General features: G+C 34.8%; 2 long non-coding RNA genes across 4 annotated transcripts in view; one reads left to right on the forward strand and one right to left on the reverse strand.

The window, feature by feature from the left end:
* LOC140696908 (uncharacterized) overlaps positions 1 to 19,529 on the forward strand; it is a 191,589-nt gene that overhangs the window by 141,908 nt on the left and 30,152 nt on the right. For all 3 annotated transcript variants that reach the window (XR_012073564.1, XR_012073562.1, XR_012073563.1), the window contains 2 exons: positions 16,009 to 16,110; positions 17,225 to 17,328. This is a non-coding gene — a long non-coding RNA (uncharacterized lncRNA). The remainder of the gene's footprint in view (positions 1 to 16,008; positions 16,111 to 17,224; positions 17,329 to 19,529) is intronic.
* The window catches only part of LOC116280958 (uncharacterized), a 56,862-nt gene that overhangs the window by 30,389 nt on the left and 6,944 nt on the right, over positions 1 to 19,529 (reverse strand). The window lies entirely within an intron of this gene.

Here is a 19,529-nt window from a genome sequence, read left to right on the forward strand (position 1 = left end):
AGAATGAACAGTGAGAACTACGGATTGGGTGCCCCAGTTCTGGGGTCCTACACAGGGGAAACAAGCCCCCTTGGCTGGCTGGAGGACTGCTGAGACTAACAGGGGGGGCTGTGGAAAACCTGAACTCAGCTCCTGAAGCATAGATTCAGCTGGCTTGCTCCAAGGACGATCAGAAAGTGCAGACTGAAGCCGTATCGCTGGTTAATTGATTTCCTGTGACCTCCTAGGCACACACCTCAACCCAAACCCAGTGAACACTCTAGGCCTTGCGTATTCTACATCACAGCATGACACTGGATCTAGGGCTAACACAACTGGAGAGAAAGCTCCACCATCGGACACAGAGACAACTGCGTTGCAAGGCAAAACCTGGGTGTAAAATGTAACAGCAAAATTTGATGTAAAATACAACATCTAAAACAAAATAAGGGGGAGGACAATGAAAAATTGTAGAGCTTTTAGAATGTGTTTGAGCTTAAATGACAACCAGTTTAAAACACATAGATATAGTTATAAGTCAACATATTTGTACCCCATGGTAACCACAAATCAAAAACCTATAATAGATACACAAAAACTAAATAGAAAGGGACACAAGCACACTACCAAAGGGAATTATCAAATCACAAAAAGAAGAAAAAAGGAATAGAGAAGAATTACCAAAATAACCAGAAAACAAGTAATAAACTGGTAATAAGTACACACCTATAAATAATTACTGTAAATCTCAATGGACTAAATGTACACACAGAACAATGGAACAGAAAAGAGAGACCAGAAATAAGCCCACACACATATGGGCAATTAATGTAAGACAAAGTGGGGAAGAGTAAGTTGTGCTGGGAAAGCTGGACAGCTACACAGTAAAGAATGAAATTAGAACATCTCCTTACACTATATACAAAAATAAACTCAAAATGGATTAAGGACATAAATGTAATACTAAAATCCATAAAACTTCTGGAAGAAGACATAGAATACTGTTTGACATAAATCAGCAATACGTTTTTGAATCTGTCTCCTAAAGCAATAGAAATAAAAGCAAAAGTGAACAAATGGGACCTAATTAAACTTAAGAGCTTTTGCACATCAAAGGAATTCATCAACAAAATGAAAAGGTAACCTATAGAATGGGAGAAATATTTGCAAGTGATATGACTGACAAGGGGTTGAAAATCAAAACATATATAAACAAGTCATATAACTCAATATAAAAGAAAACAAACAAACAAAAAACCAAAACCAAGCTCAATCAAAAAATGAGTAGAAAACCTGAACATTTTTCCAAAGAAGCCTTACAGGTGGTCAACAGGCACATGAAAAGATGTTTAACATCACTAATTATTAGAGAAATGCAAATCAAAACAACAATGAAGTATCACCTCATACCTGTCAGAATGGCTTCCATCAAAAAGTCTACAAATAACAAATGTTGGCAAGGATGTGCACTTTTGATTGGTGTAGTACTTTGGAAAACAGTATGGTGGTTCCTCAAAAAAACTAGAAATAAAACTACCATATGGTCCAGCAACTCCATTTTTAGTTATGTATCCAGAAAAATCAAAACACTAATTCGAAAAGGTACATACACTTCAATGTTATAGCAGCACTATTTATAATAATCAAGATATGGAAGCAACCCAAGTGCCCATCAACAGAAGAATGGAAAAAGATGTGATATACATGCAGAGTAAAATGTCAACCATAAAAAAGATGAACCTAAAGAATATTATAATAAGTGAAGTAAGTCAAAGACAAATTCGGTATGCTATCACTTATATATGGAATCTAAAAAAAAAAAAAAAATATATATATATATATATATATATGGCAAAGCAGAAACAGACTCACAGATACAGAAAAAAAACTAGTGATAACTTGTGGAGAGAGGAAAGTAGGGAGGGGCAAGAAAGGGATATGAGATTAAGGGAAACAAACTACTATATATAAAACAGATAAGCAACAAGGATATATTATACAGCACAGGGAATTATAGCCATTATAATTTTTAGTGGAGTATAATTATAAAAATACTGTACATCTGAAACTAATATAATTCTGTAAATCAACTATTCCTCAATAAAAAATAAAATAGAAAATTCTTACTCTTATTATATGTAACACAGATATTTATACAGTACATAACATCACAAATATACTGTATATTTGTTAACAGTTTATGGAGGTGACTACAGAAAAATATTTAAAAAGGCTCCTCTTGGAGAGTGACAAAGAAAAAGATGTTGAGAAACACTGTGGTAAATAAAAGTAAGAAGAAGCTTCATCTCTGCTTTGCAGAAACATCCAGGTCAACAGATAAAATGTATGAGGGGCTGATTTCTTTAAGAAGTGACATGTTTGAGCAAACTGTTAGCATAGCCTGGAAAATGATATGGCTGGCACAGAGGAACATAGTCAAGAGATACTTCCTGGATTACCAACTTCTTTCAAACTTGAAAAAAATTTTTAATTTATTATTTTCTACAATTTTCAAGGTTTTATTTTTCCCAATCAACTGCATCAAATAGCCATTTAACATACACACAAACTTTTTGCACTAATACCACATTATTTTTAAAACTATACAGTTATGTGAAGAATTTATTTTAGTTTGAAAGAGCAATATTAGATTCAAAGAGATATCGTTGTCTCATGAATCACAAATTCATTTAGTCACAGTTACTTCTAAGAACAAACTGTTTTCTCTAGAAATAATCCATTTCAGTTACAGCCAACTTTGCACAAGCCTCAAAGGTCCTGTATAATTTTAACAAGTGTGCACTCTTCACAATTCAAGTGCAATCAGAGCCATGAGTCAAATATTTGAAAATTTTTTCTTTGGATTGATGACTTACATTAGCTTTGCCTAACCTTCCCCTCCATTGCAGTGACTTTATTCTGCCAGTCAAATCTACATGCTTCAACACTTGTAGTCTTAGAATTCTAGAACACTAACATTTTATATGTATTTCTTTAACATTCCTATCACTTGTTAAAAGCAATCAAATGATATCTTCTAAAATCTCATCTCCTTGGTCTTTTGGTGACATTTGACAGAGTTTATTATCACTTAAAATGTCTGATTTTTGGTACATTTTGTGGTGCTGCCTTTTCCAGATTTCTCTTTGACCAGTCTGAGTGCTCTCTTGAAATCCCTTTGTTAGGCCCTTCTGTTCTAAGCATGTTACATTTTTCTGTCTGTAGACAGTCTCACCAACTTCCATGATTTCAACTTGTCAAGTACCAGACTATATTAATGTGCAAGATGCTAGGTAAACAAAGATAGACTAAATATACTCCTGCCTTCTAGAAGCTCTGTTAACATCTTTCCTAAGTGTTATACGTATAGTTCGAACGTAATTTTAGAAATACTTACTTTCAAGCTCTGTGAACATCTGAAGCTTACAATATAAAACTTGACTTTTTTGACCCTGAAACATACTCTTCTTCCTTGGTAAATGGCACAAACCCTAACCCTAACCCTAACATCTACACAGTTAACATCTACACAGTTAACTTTCTCTGTTGTCTCGTCCTTTAACCTCAAGTAGAATCAGAGAAAATTCAATTTATTTCAAAAGTTCATCTCTTTATTCAAGAGTACAATAATGGTTTTAGAGATCCATTAATGTTAGTTTCAAATTCTGGTTCTCCACTTATAACTTTGGTGTCTTGAACAGGACAAATGAAATCCTTGTATCGCAATTCCCTTATTGATCTAATGGAAATATCCTCTGAATAATAGGATGTTGTAATAATTACTTAAAGTAACTTGTGAAGAGCATCACATAATATGTACTGAATGCATTTTTGTTTTCTCTTTCCCCAAGTGTTTCTCCTTTTCCTATGTCACTGACATAGCTTATATTCTTACTCAATGTCATCTGGATATTTGGCCACAGATTTACATGCCTCTATTCTCTGTCAATGTTTATCTAAACACCAGAGTGTTACTTAATTTAATTTATTCTGTTGAAAGCTTTCTAGAATTATCAGTTACTCATAAGAAGAATATTAATTCCCATAGCATACCATATAACTCTTTGTCACAACTTACATACCTCTGTACATGACCAGTAGAGTAGTTTTAGCTATAGAACAGATATTGTCAAATGTATTCTGGTTTTGCTTACCTCTCTTTGTAAAAACTTATGTATAAAGGCCATGCTTATCCTTTGTAGATATTACTGATTTTTGAAAGGGGGCTGTTTTGGCAAGCTAATGTTGATTTAAGAATTGTATGAGTAAGGGAGGTGAGACAGAGTTAAGGCACAGGTTCCATTAGATTTATGGACTCTAATGTCCCTTTAGCAAGTCTGGTTTTTCTTCTGCTTTGCTATCATTTTTCTGCATAGTTGTTATTGTTGGGGAGATGAGAAAAGCCCATAGAAAACCCATGTAATCTACAGGCTGTCAGCTGGAGCTAACACTTTTAGCATCCTTCTCACCTTTCTAATACTCTTCCTGGGATTGGAGGTTAAGTCTGGATGATGATGATAACAACAACAATAATAAAGAAGAAAAAGAAAGAACAAGAAGATACGAGCAGACATCCCCATTGAGCTTCACCTCATTTGTAGTCCTTTTGGTGGGTATGACCTCGATCAGTATAGGAAAATACACGCTCCTGCTGCTGTTCTCATATGACAACAGATCCCAACACCTTGGTCATTGGATATAACACTCAGCACTATAGCAATTTTTGGAAAAGCTGTATCTGGCTTGTGAACTGAAGAATTATGTACCACCTTTCAGTGTCATCTTGCTGTTTCTTCTAGATTTAACAAAATATGGCAACTTTTCTTTCTTGTCAGCAGGGCCCATTTCCTGATTTTCACGTCTTTACACCCTGATGAAATCAGTTTACTTGTTAACATCAGTAACTTGGAAATACAAGTTGTTTCACAGATGAATAAAGGAGATTTGATAGAATATGAAAACACCTGGTAGTCAAATTATCACTATTGCCAGCTCTACAGGAGAAGTTGTTTTCCATGGTCTAATAAGACTTTATGGACTCTAGGAAGTAAATTTTCATTTCCAACATTTGGTCTAATATAATGCTTATAATATTTATAATTTCAATTTTGTTTTTCATAAGCATAGCACATTTTTGAGGTGGAAAAATGTTAAGGTATAGTTTTAATAATTACATTGATACAAACCAAAAACCAGAGTATAAATTGCAGTTTCTCAGTAAATTGATGTTTGTTTACAGTATGTTTTTCAGCTCTAATTCTACCACTTACTAAGCATTATACTCTCCAGGCAGATCCAAGTGGTGGTAAAGCTCCAAACACATCCTGAACCTTTACCATGTGTCTGCTGCTGTCACAGCTGTCTTCATCTACAACACTATCTTCATGTCTATCCACCTGAAACTTAACTGAGTTTGACTGTTTTTCTGTTTCTTTATAGTACTCATTAACTCTAGCACTATCATATTTGAGGTAAATCACACCATTCATTTGATATGTGTTTCTTCTATTACCAAACTTAAGACTTCAAGGGCAGTAACCATATCTTGTTCTTTTTTGAAATTCTCAACTCTAGATTTTTCCGTTTGCCTATATTTTTGTCAATTGCATCTTCCTATTATTTTAAGGTTCTTTATTTAGGTTCATAGATAATTGAGACAGTTTTGAATTTTTGATAATTCACTCATCTGTCTTACAAAATATCCTTCTATCTCTAGTATCTCTTTGCCTTCAGGTCTACTTGATTTGACATTAATATAGCCACACCAGTTTTCTCATTTTATTGTTTGCATTGAATGTAGTTTTCTCCTATTTTACTTTCAACTGGTCTTGTTTCTTAATTTAGAGTGTATTTCTTCTAAACAGCATCTTATTTTTTAATCCATTATGGCAGTCTCTGTCTTTAAATGTAAGTCTTTAGTCCATTTACTTATAATATGTTTATTTGCCTGGCTTTAAAACTACCATGTAGGCATGTGTCTATTTTTCTATTTGTTCGTTTGTCCCTGTTTCTTATATTGTCTTCTTTTTTGTTTAATCAAACATATTTAGTACTTTAGTTCATATCTTCCATGAATTTTTAAAGATACTTGAATTATTTTAGAGATTGCTCTAGAAATTCCAATATGCATGTTAACTTTAGTCTGTTTTCAAATAATATTAGACTAATTTTATGAATTTATATGTAAAAACTTATAATGCTTGAATTACATTTACTCTTCTAATATATACTTTGAACTCTTATTTATCATTGTTTTTCTACATATGTGATAATCCCATGACACATTATTCTAAGTCACTAGTGATTATATACTTATATAGTCGGACTTGTGTAGCTATGAGTTTGTTCATAACTTGTAAAAGGTATTTCATAATTATTCACATATTTACTTTGTGTTTTTCCTACAGCTAAATTCCTATATGTAATCATTTATTTCAGTTTGAAGACTTTCAGTATTCCTTATAGTGCAGAACTGAAGTCTCTTGGCTTTTGTCTATCTGAAAATATTTTTGGCCTTCACATCGGCACAGTGTTTTCAATGATACAGAATTGTAGGCTTAATTTTTTTCCTCATTTTTTACCTTTTAAAGATGTCTTTTTTTTTTCTGGCCGTCATTATTTCTGATGAGAAGCAGCTATCATTTTTATTGTTGTTTCTCTCCATTTAATGCATCTTGAAGATTTTTCTCTGAATCTTTATTCTGAGCAATTAGAATGATTATACCTAATCTGATTTTATTTGCATTTTTCCTACTTCAGATATTTTAATCTTTTTGGATCTCTGATATTTTTCATGTATATTGGAAAATTTTTATTAACTTTTCAAATAATCTTCTGCCCTATTTTCTCTCTCCTCTGTCTGATACTCCAATAATCACACACATTTAATATTGCTCCATAGATTTCCAGACAATATGTGAAACTTTTTTTTTCCACTTTTCATTATCTTTATGTTTCAGTTTGGATTATCTTCAGTTTTAACGATCTTTCCTCTTTTGACTCCGAAAGAGGATCAAATGACTACTTTTAAAAAAGGAATCACTTAAGATCTTAAAATAGTGTTTTAATATATTTACTTTAAGCATTTCCCTTTTGGCTACTTTTTTACAGTTTCTAGATTTCTGCTAAAATTTTTCATCTGCTTATCCATGTTGTACACTGTGACAGTTAATTTTATGTGTCAATTTGACTAGGCCAATGGATGCCCAACTGGCCAGTAAAAGTATTTCTAGGTGCGTCTGTGAGAGTATTTCTAGAAAAAAATTAGCATTTGAATCAGTAGACTGATTAAAGAAGATCTGCCTTCACCAATTGGGTGGGCATCCACGATTCACTGAGGGCCTAAATAGAACAAAAAGGCAAAATAAGGGTGAATTTTCTTTCTCCCTCTCGCTGTCTCTCTCCCCCTTTGAGCTGGGACATCATCTATTTCTTAGTGCCTTTGGATGCTGGAGCTCCTTGCTCTCTGACTTTTCTGACCCTGAGACTTATACTAGTGGCTCCCTGGTTTTTAGGCCTTTGTCCTCAGACTGGGAGTTATACCATCAACTCCTCTGATTCTCAGGCCTTCAAATTCAGACTAAATTATATCACCAGCTTTCCTGGTTCTCCAGCTTATATAGCAGACTTGGGGATGTCCCAGCATCCCTAACCAGGGTGAGCTAATTTCTGTAATAAATCGTGTGTGTGTGTGTGTGTTATTTGTGTGTGTTACTGGTCTGTTTCTCTGGAGAACCCTGATTAATGCATATACCTTTCATGTATGCTTTTGTACATTCATTCTACTTATACTAAATTCCCACTCTGAAAATTACAGTATCAGGGTTTTCTGTGGGCTTGTTTCTAGAGTATGTTTACTTTTCTCATCTTGAGTCCCATTTTGCCACTTTGTGGAAATTAAAAATTTCATAGTGTGTCAAACATTGTGTAAAAGAACAGTAGAAACTAGAATAAATGGTGAGGAAAAGTAGGTCCTTGCCTCTGAAAGGCTGCTAGTGTTACTGTGTCATTCTGCTCTGTAGCTGAGCTGACTCTAAGCATTGTTACAACTTCTGATAGTCAGTTCACTGTTGGCCTCAAATGTGAGGAATGACTAGTAAGTCTCCAGAGATCTTGTTATGTTTTAGACCATAGTGTTCAGTTTTCAGGAATGTTGGGAAATTCTCTTAACTTTTTAATAACCTGTCCTAGCTTTTGGCACCTCAGCTAATCTGTCTTGCTGACGTCGGTATCTGGAGGGATGATTTGTACACTTTGGAAGGTCCTATGTGTCTCATAAGCTAATCTCAGCTCTCCTGCCCTGGACTAGCCTTCATCTTATTACCTGTGTACTCACTGGAGAGCAGTGGGAGAAGTTGGAGGCGGCTGCAGACTTGCTCTGTAGCTGAAGTTCTACAGGATTCCTTCTCCCACTATTTACATGTGACTTCTCTCCTACAATGGACCTTAATCTTGAATTAAATTCATCACTGCCTTCTATGATTTGGCAACTTATCGGGCATATGTTTACTTTCATTTAACCTGCCATAACTTAACCAGAAGTAGAGATCTCCTTTTGTTCTTCTGTATCTCTTCAGTTTCAGTAGGCTAATTTAGAGATACACAGTATCCAATACACAATTTCATTGGAAATCCTATTTTCATGTTAGAGATGTTACAATTATTTTGGTAAAGAAATGATTAATTATGAATTTTCTAAGGCACATATCGGTAGTATCACACTGAAATGCTCAGGGGCTTTTAGAATCCACTAAACAGTCAGACTCACAAGATGTCATGGGTCGTGTTTGGCACTAAGTTTACTTAGAAGAATTTAGGTCAGAAAACACAATTTTTCAGCAAGGTACTGCTGCATATCCTGCTTGTATGGGTGTTCTCGAAATAGTCTACGTAGCATCCAGGAGCTTTGGTTCTTCAGACGATGTATCATGGATGAGGAAATGAAAGGAGACATACTTGGTAAGGTGCAGAAGCCACCCTGGGTCAATACGTATTCCCTATAGAAAGTAGTATTTCTTGTAACAATTCCATGGGTATATGGTTTTCAGGTTCTGGCAAAGGACAGGCAAGTTACAAGGTTCACTGCAATCAGGAATGCTCAGAACTATGGCTTTATACCAGGTATTTATAATTCTTTCACTCCAGATGCCGTTTACCTAACTGGTCAATTCTACCATAAGCAATGTTCTACTCATATGAATTTTCCAAGAGAAAAGAAATAGAAAATTGATTGAAGGCCACATTCTCATCCAGAATCTGACATCATGATTTAGAAGTATCTAAACTTTCACTGTTTCAACACTGAAAATTTAAAGCACCTAAATTATATTTTTCACAAAGGATTTTATGAATTCTCAGCAGTTAGATGTGAGTAATAACTTTTTTGTGGTACATAAGATTTCCACTTCACCTGACTATTATTTGATATGGAAGCAAAATAATTTACTAAAGCCACAAATTAAACTTTACATATATACATATGTATAAGATTTTATATATATATATATAAAAATACGTATAATGCGTACATATGTGGGTTTGTCACCAGTTGTGGGTTCTGGCCAGCAGAAGTCCCACCGAGACAGAATGAATTACTCGAGACTTAGTGGAAAAAGTCAAGAGAGCAAGAGGGAGTTGGGAGCCAACTCCTGGAGCCTCTCAAATGCTCCCACATTTATTGTATACAGTCAAAAGGAGGAATGCAGGAATTTAGGGAAGGACAGGGTGGGATCACAATGAGTATAAAGGCTTTGTTTATTGTTGGCGGTTGGCTCAAGGTCAGAAGACCCTTTCTGGTGAATCATAATCGTGTTGAGCCTTTCAGCTTATCAGGGCAGAACATGTGAGAATCAGCTGCTTAACAACTTGGACTCAGGTGGCTGTGCCTGTCTTAGGTTGCCCCCTCAGGGGATCTTACCCGTCATTGGCTAACCAGCCTTCTCACCTCTGAGTTTGCAGCTTCTTATAACTTGTTTACCATTCCAGCCCAAGGCTGTTTTGGGGATAGAAGACTATCTAACAGCAGGGACCCCAGCGTTTATAGCCAAGGGGCCTGCATCCTTGCTAAAACCTCAACTATACAAGCAAGGCGGTTACTAAGCACATCTTCTTCAAGGAGATAAGCAGCTGGGATCTGTTACAATTTGTTAACCCAATCATGAGCTCCCACATACATATTTGCATGTATGTGAATATGTATAATATATGTAAAAAGAAGAAATTAAAACTCTATAGGAAACTTTTTATATTAAAAATATACAAAAAATGAAATTTATACCCAATTTTTTAATAAGCACTTTAAAATAACATACTATATATCATATTATGCATGTGCTAAATGCTAATTCTCATTTAAACATCACAAGAGAAAATTAAGAGGTAAGAAATTGTTACATCCACCTCAGAAATAAAGAATTATCAGCCTTAGAAGAATTAGGTGATCGGCCTTCAGTCACAAAGCCAGTGAGTTTGTACTGCAAAGCTATATTTAGCCCAGACCATTTCTTCACCACTACCCTAGGATTACACAAAATGCCTTAGGAATAAATGGATACTTTTATGGAATAGTACTAAATATTTACAGTAATCATGAATTGGCCACAGCTGATCCTCTCACATCCTTACAAATTCTGGACCTCTGCGAGATAGCAATATAATATGCACTTCTTTGCTTAAAAAGTTGCTTTTGGGTTAACTATATTTAGTATATGCAAGATATTTTAGAATAATGCAAATATATTTTTGTAGATTATAGTACCATTGACTAAACTCATTACTCCTACAATATTCCACACTCACACACACAGGATATATATATATACATAATAAGTTTATGTTCTATTCTGGCATAGTGAATCTGAATCTAGGATTATAAATCGGAATTGATTTTTATTGTTACATATTCAAATGCAGAATTTATGACATCATATTCTTAAAACTTAGTAATGAGTATAGGGATTGCAAATAAAATGTGAAATTTGGGATGGCAGTTTTCATGTATCTATTCCAATAGTTTGGCTGCAAGAACAAGAAAACTCCAACTCCCCTGCACTCAAATAAGAAAGAACAATTTATGCCTACCTAACCAGATTTGAGGCAAAGTACAATCTAGAATTGGTTAATTTAGCAGCACAGTCTTATTGTGGTCCCAAATTATTACCATCTTTTCATCCTGCCCCCTTCAGTGGTTCATTTTGTCCTCAGGCTGCCTGCTACTATAACCACAAGTTCTCAGATCAGAGATATAATTACAGGCATAGGATAGAGATACGACAGTTTCATCAGCAAAAAGGATTCTCCCTTCGTCACTGAGCTTTATAAGAAAGATCTAAGAAATGGTTTCAAGCAGCTCTCAGTAGATGTCTTTATTTATCTTACTAGCCAGGACTGCATCGCATGTCCAAACTAAATCACTCCCTGGCAACAGAAATGAGCCACAAAAAGGGGCTTCTTCAGCTATCCATGATTTACTCTTAAAACTTAGGATTACTCTGTGTAATAGAAAGGGGAGAGGGAAGACCACAAACTCATTTGAGACTGTAACTGTAAAAGGAGATAATGGCTGTTGGCAAACATAGTATCTGCTACTCAGTATTTAGTTCATGAAAAATATTTGTATATTAGCCCGTCAACTGCAGTGAAACTTAACATTTGTAATCATGTGCAATATTTATCTTACTACATTTATAGAAACAAAGATGATGACTTTTTTCCAAGAGTAGCTAGGAATTATGTCTGTAAAATGATGTGACTTTAAATTCTAGCTGGTAAATACTATCCCAGCCACTGGTTGTAGTCACAGTTACGAATTTCATTGTGAAAAGAGTGAGTTTTTAGTAGAGTATCAGGTTAATTCTGGAGCTTAGATACCAAGTAATGTTGTAAAACTTACATGGCTTATGGGCTTATAAAAACTGTCCAACTTACACTGTTTAGGTAAAATTTGTCTAATTGTAGTAACTTCCATGTTTTTCCTCTTAATTAGGGACATAATTTATTTAGAGAAGGTTTTCTTTTCTGATTTTTTTGAATTTTTTCTTTAGTAAATAGTATCTGAGAATAAAATATTTAGAAATCAAAGCAAATGCTGAGGTAATGACAATACAGCTCAGGGGAAGTACGGATATAAGGTTGGGAGAGATCTCATTGGCTCTCACAGAACTTTTATCTATGTTTGATCTGTGTTTATAAAAATTGTTCAATATTTAGCTTATTATTTATAAATCTGTTTATACTTCAACTATCATTTAATGAATACCCTCATACACTGTGTGGCTTGTTAAGAATTACTCAATATCTACACTTCAGCATTGTTTTAACCTATAAAATGCAAATCAGAACCACAATGAGGTTCACCTCACACCTGTCAGAATGGCTGTCATCAAAAAGTCCACAAATGACAAATGTTGGTGAGGATATGAGGAAAAGGGACCCCCTGTACACTGTTGGTGGGAATATAAATTGGTGTAGCCACTATAGAAAACCGCATGGAGGTTCCTACAAAAACTAAAAATAGAACTACCCTGTGACCCAGCAATCCCACTCTTGGGTATATATCAGGGAAAAAATTAAAACACTAATTTGAAAAGATAATGCATCCCAGGCAGCACTATTTACAGTAGCCAAGATGGAAGCACCCAGGGTCCATCAACAGATGAATAGATACACACACACACACACACACACAACGGAATATTACTCAGCCATAAAAATAGTCAAATGCTGCCATTTGCAGTAACATGGATGAGCCTAGATGATACTATGCTTAGCGAAATAAGACAGAGAAAGATAAGTACTTATCATTTAAATGTGGAATATTAAAAAAATACAAATGAATATAAACACAAAAAGAAAGACTCACAGATTTAGAAAATAAACTAGTGGTTACCAGTGGAGAGAGAAAAGGGGTAAGAGCAAGTTAGAGGTATGGGATTAACAGGTACAATCTACTATGTATAAAACAGATAAGCAACAAGGATATATTATATGGCACAGGGAAGTATAGCCATTATCTTATAACTTTCAATGGAGTATAGTCTGTGAAAATACTGAATCACTATATTATATACCTGAAACTAATATTATAAATTAACTATAATTCAATAAAAAACTACCCACTTTATAGACTATTAGCTATATGTATATCACCATCTTCATCCTAATCTGGTGGCATAAAAACATACTTCCTTTATTTCAGAGGTAAAGATAGATTTGCTTTTGGGAATTAGCCTACTATTTCATAAAAATACTTTGGTGAATATATTTAAATATAAGTCAAGTCCATCTATCATTTTAGACTTTAACACTGAGCAAAGGAACAAGTTCTGTTTCCAATAATGTAAAGCATATAACAGGTTATTTTTTTTTTTGTGGATGTGAATATTACAACAATCTTCCTTTCTAAAAAATGTTTTTAGTTTAGACTGATAGACAGACCCCAAAACCTTTGTATGCGTGTGTATATCTTCCTTTGTTGGTTTGTAGAGGGTATGGGAGTTGTGAGTGTATGTGTGTATCTGTGACTGTGTTTGATGCCAGTCACACTAGGAAAAAAATTTTAAGAAACATATTAGTAAGAGATTTTTTTTTCCAGGACAAAGCACTACCTTGATTTTTCTTTACTTTTGGCTCAAGAAAAAAAATATGAAAGGGACTTTACTGGATTAGTACTGCACTGTCTGAACTATCAGTACCTATGTGTAAATAAATCACGCATTAGAAATATATCAAGGTCTATTGTCATTGTGTCCTGAGTCTTGGAGTCTATCCATTGCATCTGAGTGGGAAAATGAGGTCTCTAAGGAAGCCCCATGTCGGGCGTACTGAGAGCAAAAATGGAACTGAATACGGGACTTTGGAAAATTTGTGACAAAATGAGGAAGTTTTCAGTGAAATTAAAAGTGAGGTTAACCAGCAGAATTGGAGGGGAGGAGACTACTGGAGATTTAAGGAAGGATAAAATATACAAGATTTTGTAAAGTTACTGGCCTGTGGTAGAGAATGATGATAAGGCAGGTAATACACGTACAAATATACACATGGACATTTATACCATGCTTACAATTTTAAAAAGCACTTTCTGAAATATAAAGATGTCTTTGCTTTTTTTTGAACTTGATGTATTTATTATTAAATATGCATTTCCTGTTTTCTCTTAAGGAAAATGGCTTTTCAAAATGAAATACATTATGCAAGAAATTAGGCATAATTACATATGAGTCAATATACTTCGTTATCATACAATGTAATGTTTAAAGTGGGGGTAGAGGGAGTTAGAATATTTCCAGAATTAGCATTCTTGGTGAAAGATTCTAAAGAAAAAGATGTTAAAGCAGATTTACCTAAGTAGCATTTAGTACACAATCCAGGAATTACTGTTTTATGTTGATCCAGTTTTATTTTTCATCCAGTAGATTTCACTAGAGGGAGGCATTTAGAGTTACTGCCCCACTGAAATTTATTTGAAACAATTATACATCCTCTAGATTCCAGGTAAAGACAAAGTGCTTAGGTGTAGAGCCCTGAAGAACTGCACGATGCACATGAAGGGGGGGGGGGGCAGTGCATCTTGTGAACCCTGACAGTGGGTGCCAGATTTGTGAGGATTAGTGCAAAGAGCAGATCCCTCTTCTCAACTACTACTTTTCCACTGTGGCAGAGCTGAATGTGAGTGCAATCCTCCAAATGTGTGCTAAAGCACTTGCCTGCTTAAGAAATTTGAAGAATCAAAAAATGACACAATTTAATGAAAGACCAAGAAATTGAATAAGGAGGTTTAGCAAAAAATTAATAGTGAAAAAATTTTGAAATGCTTTGGATTGGATTGGATTGTCAGAAATACCTAGAATTACATCTGGCTCCTAATTAGCAGAAATGGCCTCTGCACCATTTTATTCAGTAGTGTTCATTTTGCTGTGAATATATTTTCATCCTTAATTAGCAAGATAGTTTTAGGATATTGCCTGTATTCTATCACTATTCACTCTTAACATGCACTGCCCGATATTATTCACTAGGTTTACATGAACAAGTTAAAGTAATCGTTTAGAAGTATAATACATTTTGTATCCCCCTTTGACAGCTGAGTATAGTAATGCCTTCCCTGCCAGAAGGCAAGTGTCCAGGAAAATCAATTTGTTGACATCCCCTAAAGGGCTAAGATTTTTTATTATGTGACAGGTCAATTTATCGCTGTCCTATATCACTGATAAATTGTGATTACCAATGATCGTGACAGCCTTCTCAAAGTTTCTTGGTGAATGTAGTAGTAAAATGACAAACTTTGTTTAATTTTCACTCACACATGCACTTTAAAATTCTCACTCTACTACTCAGCCATAAATTCCTGGTAACTGGTCTAGAATGACGGTTTGAGTTCAGTACTCAGAATCATGCCTCCTCTTATGCTAGCTAGCCTGTTTTCTTGAACTTAAACTACCAACTGTTCTTTTTCTTCGTTTAATATGTTACAAAGATACTTCTTAGAACAGACACTAGTTGAAAGCTTCCTATCACTTCTCTGGGCATGCTCAAATTTAGGCTGAAGAGAGTAAGGATACGAACCAGGTCATCACAAGAAAACACCCGTCATTTAGCTCACTTGAATACAATGCCACAATGTTAGGCTTATGAAAATGATTTAGGACTGTATATTCAGACGGGAAGGAACGTAATGGAATATGCTTCTCAGAGGTGTGAAGAAGATGAATTGGACAACTTTTTTAAAGGGCAACATTCAAGAACAAAAAATACATTTGAAGCTAATGAAAGGTTAGGCCATATGGGAATTATCAAACACCACTTTTTGATAGGAGGCAATCAACTAGAAATGAATATCCACAGAAACAATGGATGCTCTGAAGCATGAATACAAAAAATCAATTTGAAAAGAGAAATCATTATAGGCTAATACCTTTGCTAGCTGCTATCACAGTGTTTCAGTTTTTCTATTTAAATTATATGGTTATAAATATTGCTCATTTTTTACAAATAATTTTTTTTGATACTATATATTTTATCTCCTAAATCTAGTAAATTTTCTGAACTCTGGAAAGTAGCACTACCTCTGAGAGTCTTCACCTGGGGTGCTCCTTTATCTTCTCCATCCCGCAAGAACCTGATTACACCTTGTTGGTAATGTTTTCTTTAAAATGTTCAACACAATACAGCTGACCCAGATTCTAGTTCCTGCCCTCAAAGGTGAACAGGAGACAGCTACTACAATTGTCATCTCTTCATTCTCTCACTTAGAGAAGTGTTTATTTCATTAAAAATCGTCACCTACTTTTACAAACTGACATGAATCCAGCATCCTGTTTATGCAAATTGCCATTCCTTGACCATTTACTCCATGTGGTAGTTCTCTATAGAGTCTAGCTGTTGTATATTGTAGTCATATCTTTTGAGGAATATGAGATCACTAGAATATGTTTCAGCAGAATTATTTATAGATAAGCAAGTTGAGTACTGAAATACTTCAAACCGGTATATGCAGCAATCCTGAATTTGAGGGGATATAAAATGTTCCTATAATGTATTAGAATTTAATATAATTGCTCAGGATTTTTAGGCATACTGTTATTTTCTTGATAACAGTTTAATTCCAATTCTGAGTCCTTATCCTGCCAGATGGGTGAGATACTCAATCCACTACACCAGATCTGTCCCAAAGTTCTACAGAGTCATTATGTCAGGGAAGCATCTGTGATTGACAGCAGTCCACCTTGGCCCATTGTACAGTCTGTAAAACCTTTAGTCCGTTAGTTCTGTTGATGTCAGGCCAGCTTCTGACCTCAGTGCCCATCATCTAACCTCTGAAGGCACATTGCACAGTCATCCCTCTCCTCTGCCCCGGGACTTATCACCCCCGAATATGTGCCACAGATAGGTGGACACATTTTTCCCTCATTACCCACTCCCCATCTCTCAATTTTCACCTTCTTTGTTGTCTTCTTAAACTTTATCCTTTCCCAACTCTGTTGCCCGCGAGAACAGGGCAATAAGAATACACTCCTGAAATAACCCCATCAATAAGTTGAGACGTCTATAAAAGTCAGAAGGAAAGGCTCCAGGCAACTACTGTTTACTACAAAAATTACCTAGAGTAAAGAAGTGAAATGTGCCTGGGTATATGCTTGGAAGTAAGGAGGAGGAGTAGGGAAAAATGCAGAAACACACATTTTTACCTTACTAAGTTTACCTAACATGTAAATAAATACCTCAAATGCTTATTAAAGTTTCTTTGCAGTCTATTTTCAGGCTGATACCTTCAAACAAGTAAGATATACAGCTATGATAAGGCAAATGACGTCCATACAATATATGCCTTATCTAAGGTCAAATGGGGAAAACGTGAGTAGAGTGGTCTTGCCTTCATGAAATTTACAATATGTTGGAAAAAATAAACAGCAAAAAGACAAGCATACCTTGGAGATACTGCAGGTTCAGTTCCTCGCCAGTGCAATAAAGTGAGTATCAAAATAAAGCGAGTCACACAAATTTTTTTGGTTTCCCAATGCATGATATTTACACTACACTGTAGTCAATTAAGTGTGTAATAAATAGCATTATACCTAAAAACTGTACATATCTTAATTAAAGAATACCTTACAGCTAAAAAGATACTAATCATCATCTGAGACTTCACTGGGTCATAGTAATAACATCAGTGATCATTGATCACAGATCAGTTATATCAATAAACATAATAATAATGAAAAAGTTTGAAATATGAGAATCTCTAAAGTGTGACACAGAGATACAAAGTGAGCAAATGCTGTTGGGAAATGATGCTACAGACTTGCTCAATACTGGGATACCACAAACCTTCAATTTACAAAAAATGCACTATTTGAGAAGCACAAGAAAGCAAAGTACAATAAAATATCCCTTGTATAGGGATACCCTTGATAGAGAAAAGAATAGTGTGAGAAGACGTGGTTTTAAGTATTTGGCCGAGATTCTATCTTGGTCTGTGTATTAGTTTTGTACTGCTGATTTAACAAATTACCATAAAGTTAATAGCTTGATACAGTGCGCACTGATTAAAGTTCTGAAAGTTACAAGTTTAACACAAGTTGCACTGGGCTAAAACCAAGGTGTTGGCAGGGCCATGTTCCTTCCTGGAAGCTTTAGCAGAAAATCCATTTCTTTGACCTTTCTGGCTTTTAAAAGATACCTTACATTCCAAAGCTGGTGATCCACTTCCTTTATCTTCAAAACCAGCAGTGTTGCACTTCTCTGACCATTTTTCCATAATCGCCACTCATTCTCCCCACAGTAAGGTTGTCAGCTTTAAAGGCTTAGACTGAACCCACATGTATGATCCAGGATCCTCTCCCTGTCTTCTTGTCTTTAACATACTCACATCTGCAAAATCCCTTTGCAATGTGAGGTGACTGAGTTACAGCTCCTGGGAGTTAGGGTGTGGACATCTTTTGGTGGGGCATTATGCTGCCTACCAAAGACTAAGGTATCTTTGAGACAGAATTGTTCATGAGCATTTTTTGCACTACTTAAAAATTTCTGTTGTCTCGTTGGAAAAGAATCATGTTGAGTTTCTTCCTTCATAAAGTTTTCCAAATGGCTTACTCATGTCATTTAATTGGTCTTAAGCTTTCAGCATGGGAAGATTAGCAAAAAAAGGAAAGAAAATACTTTTCTGGACCCCACCAAATATTTTGATTAGAGCATAAGAGAATGAAAATTGAATTAATAAATTTCAAGTGGATAGAGCAAGGATCTTTTCCCAAATCCACAGGGGGTATAAAGAAAAAAAGTGGAATCCAAGCCAATGTGTTTCAAACAGTAATACTGAGACCCTAAATATCTGACTTTTCTGTTGACCATTTCTGTCAATCTCAGAAAGTAGCTTACTACAGAGTGCTTAATGCTAGATTTAAATTCTAAGCAATTCAGGGAATAATTGGCAATAACAACCCTAACTCCATGATTAAACATTCTAATTGGCGTGAATGGTAACTTCTATAAAGACTTGATAATACATCCTAAGTATAAAGATAAGAGAATGTATTAGTATCTATCATTAAAATACATTTTTTGTGTATTTTCTAAGTCATATTTTTGTTTTTCAAGTGAGTTGCTGTTCCTGAGTACAAATATCATATTTCTGTTTAAATACAGATAAAAATAGGATTAAATACAAGATAGGTGTGGAGAAGTGTTAGCTTTAATAATGACCTCACAGAAATAAAATGTTATAAGTATCACGTGAGAAGTGATCAAAATGTGCCTATAAATACACATTCAAATGAAGTTTAGACACCAGTTAATAGGAATGTTAGAACTGTGTTTAAATGATTTATGTACCAAAGGAAAATGTATTTTATAAAATATTATTAGAAATATTTTTCCTTAAAGCATATGGTTAAACTGAGCAACTTAACCTAAAGCAGAAATCCTTATACTATTTTAAATCATTTTAGGGGGGGAAATGTTGACATAAAAAGAAATAAATGGTTCTAGTATAAAAAAACAACATTGTTTTTAACAGTGAAGGAAATAAAAATAGTACAATATAGTAGTAAATTGCT

Source organism: Vicugna pacos, chromosome 6 (genome assembly GCF_048564905.1).
Source record: "Vicugna pacos chromosome 6, VicPac4, whole genome shotgun sequence".
NCBI classification, from domain to species: Eukaryota; Metazoa; Chordata; class Mammalia; order Artiodactyla; family Camelidae; genus Vicugna; species Vicugna pacos.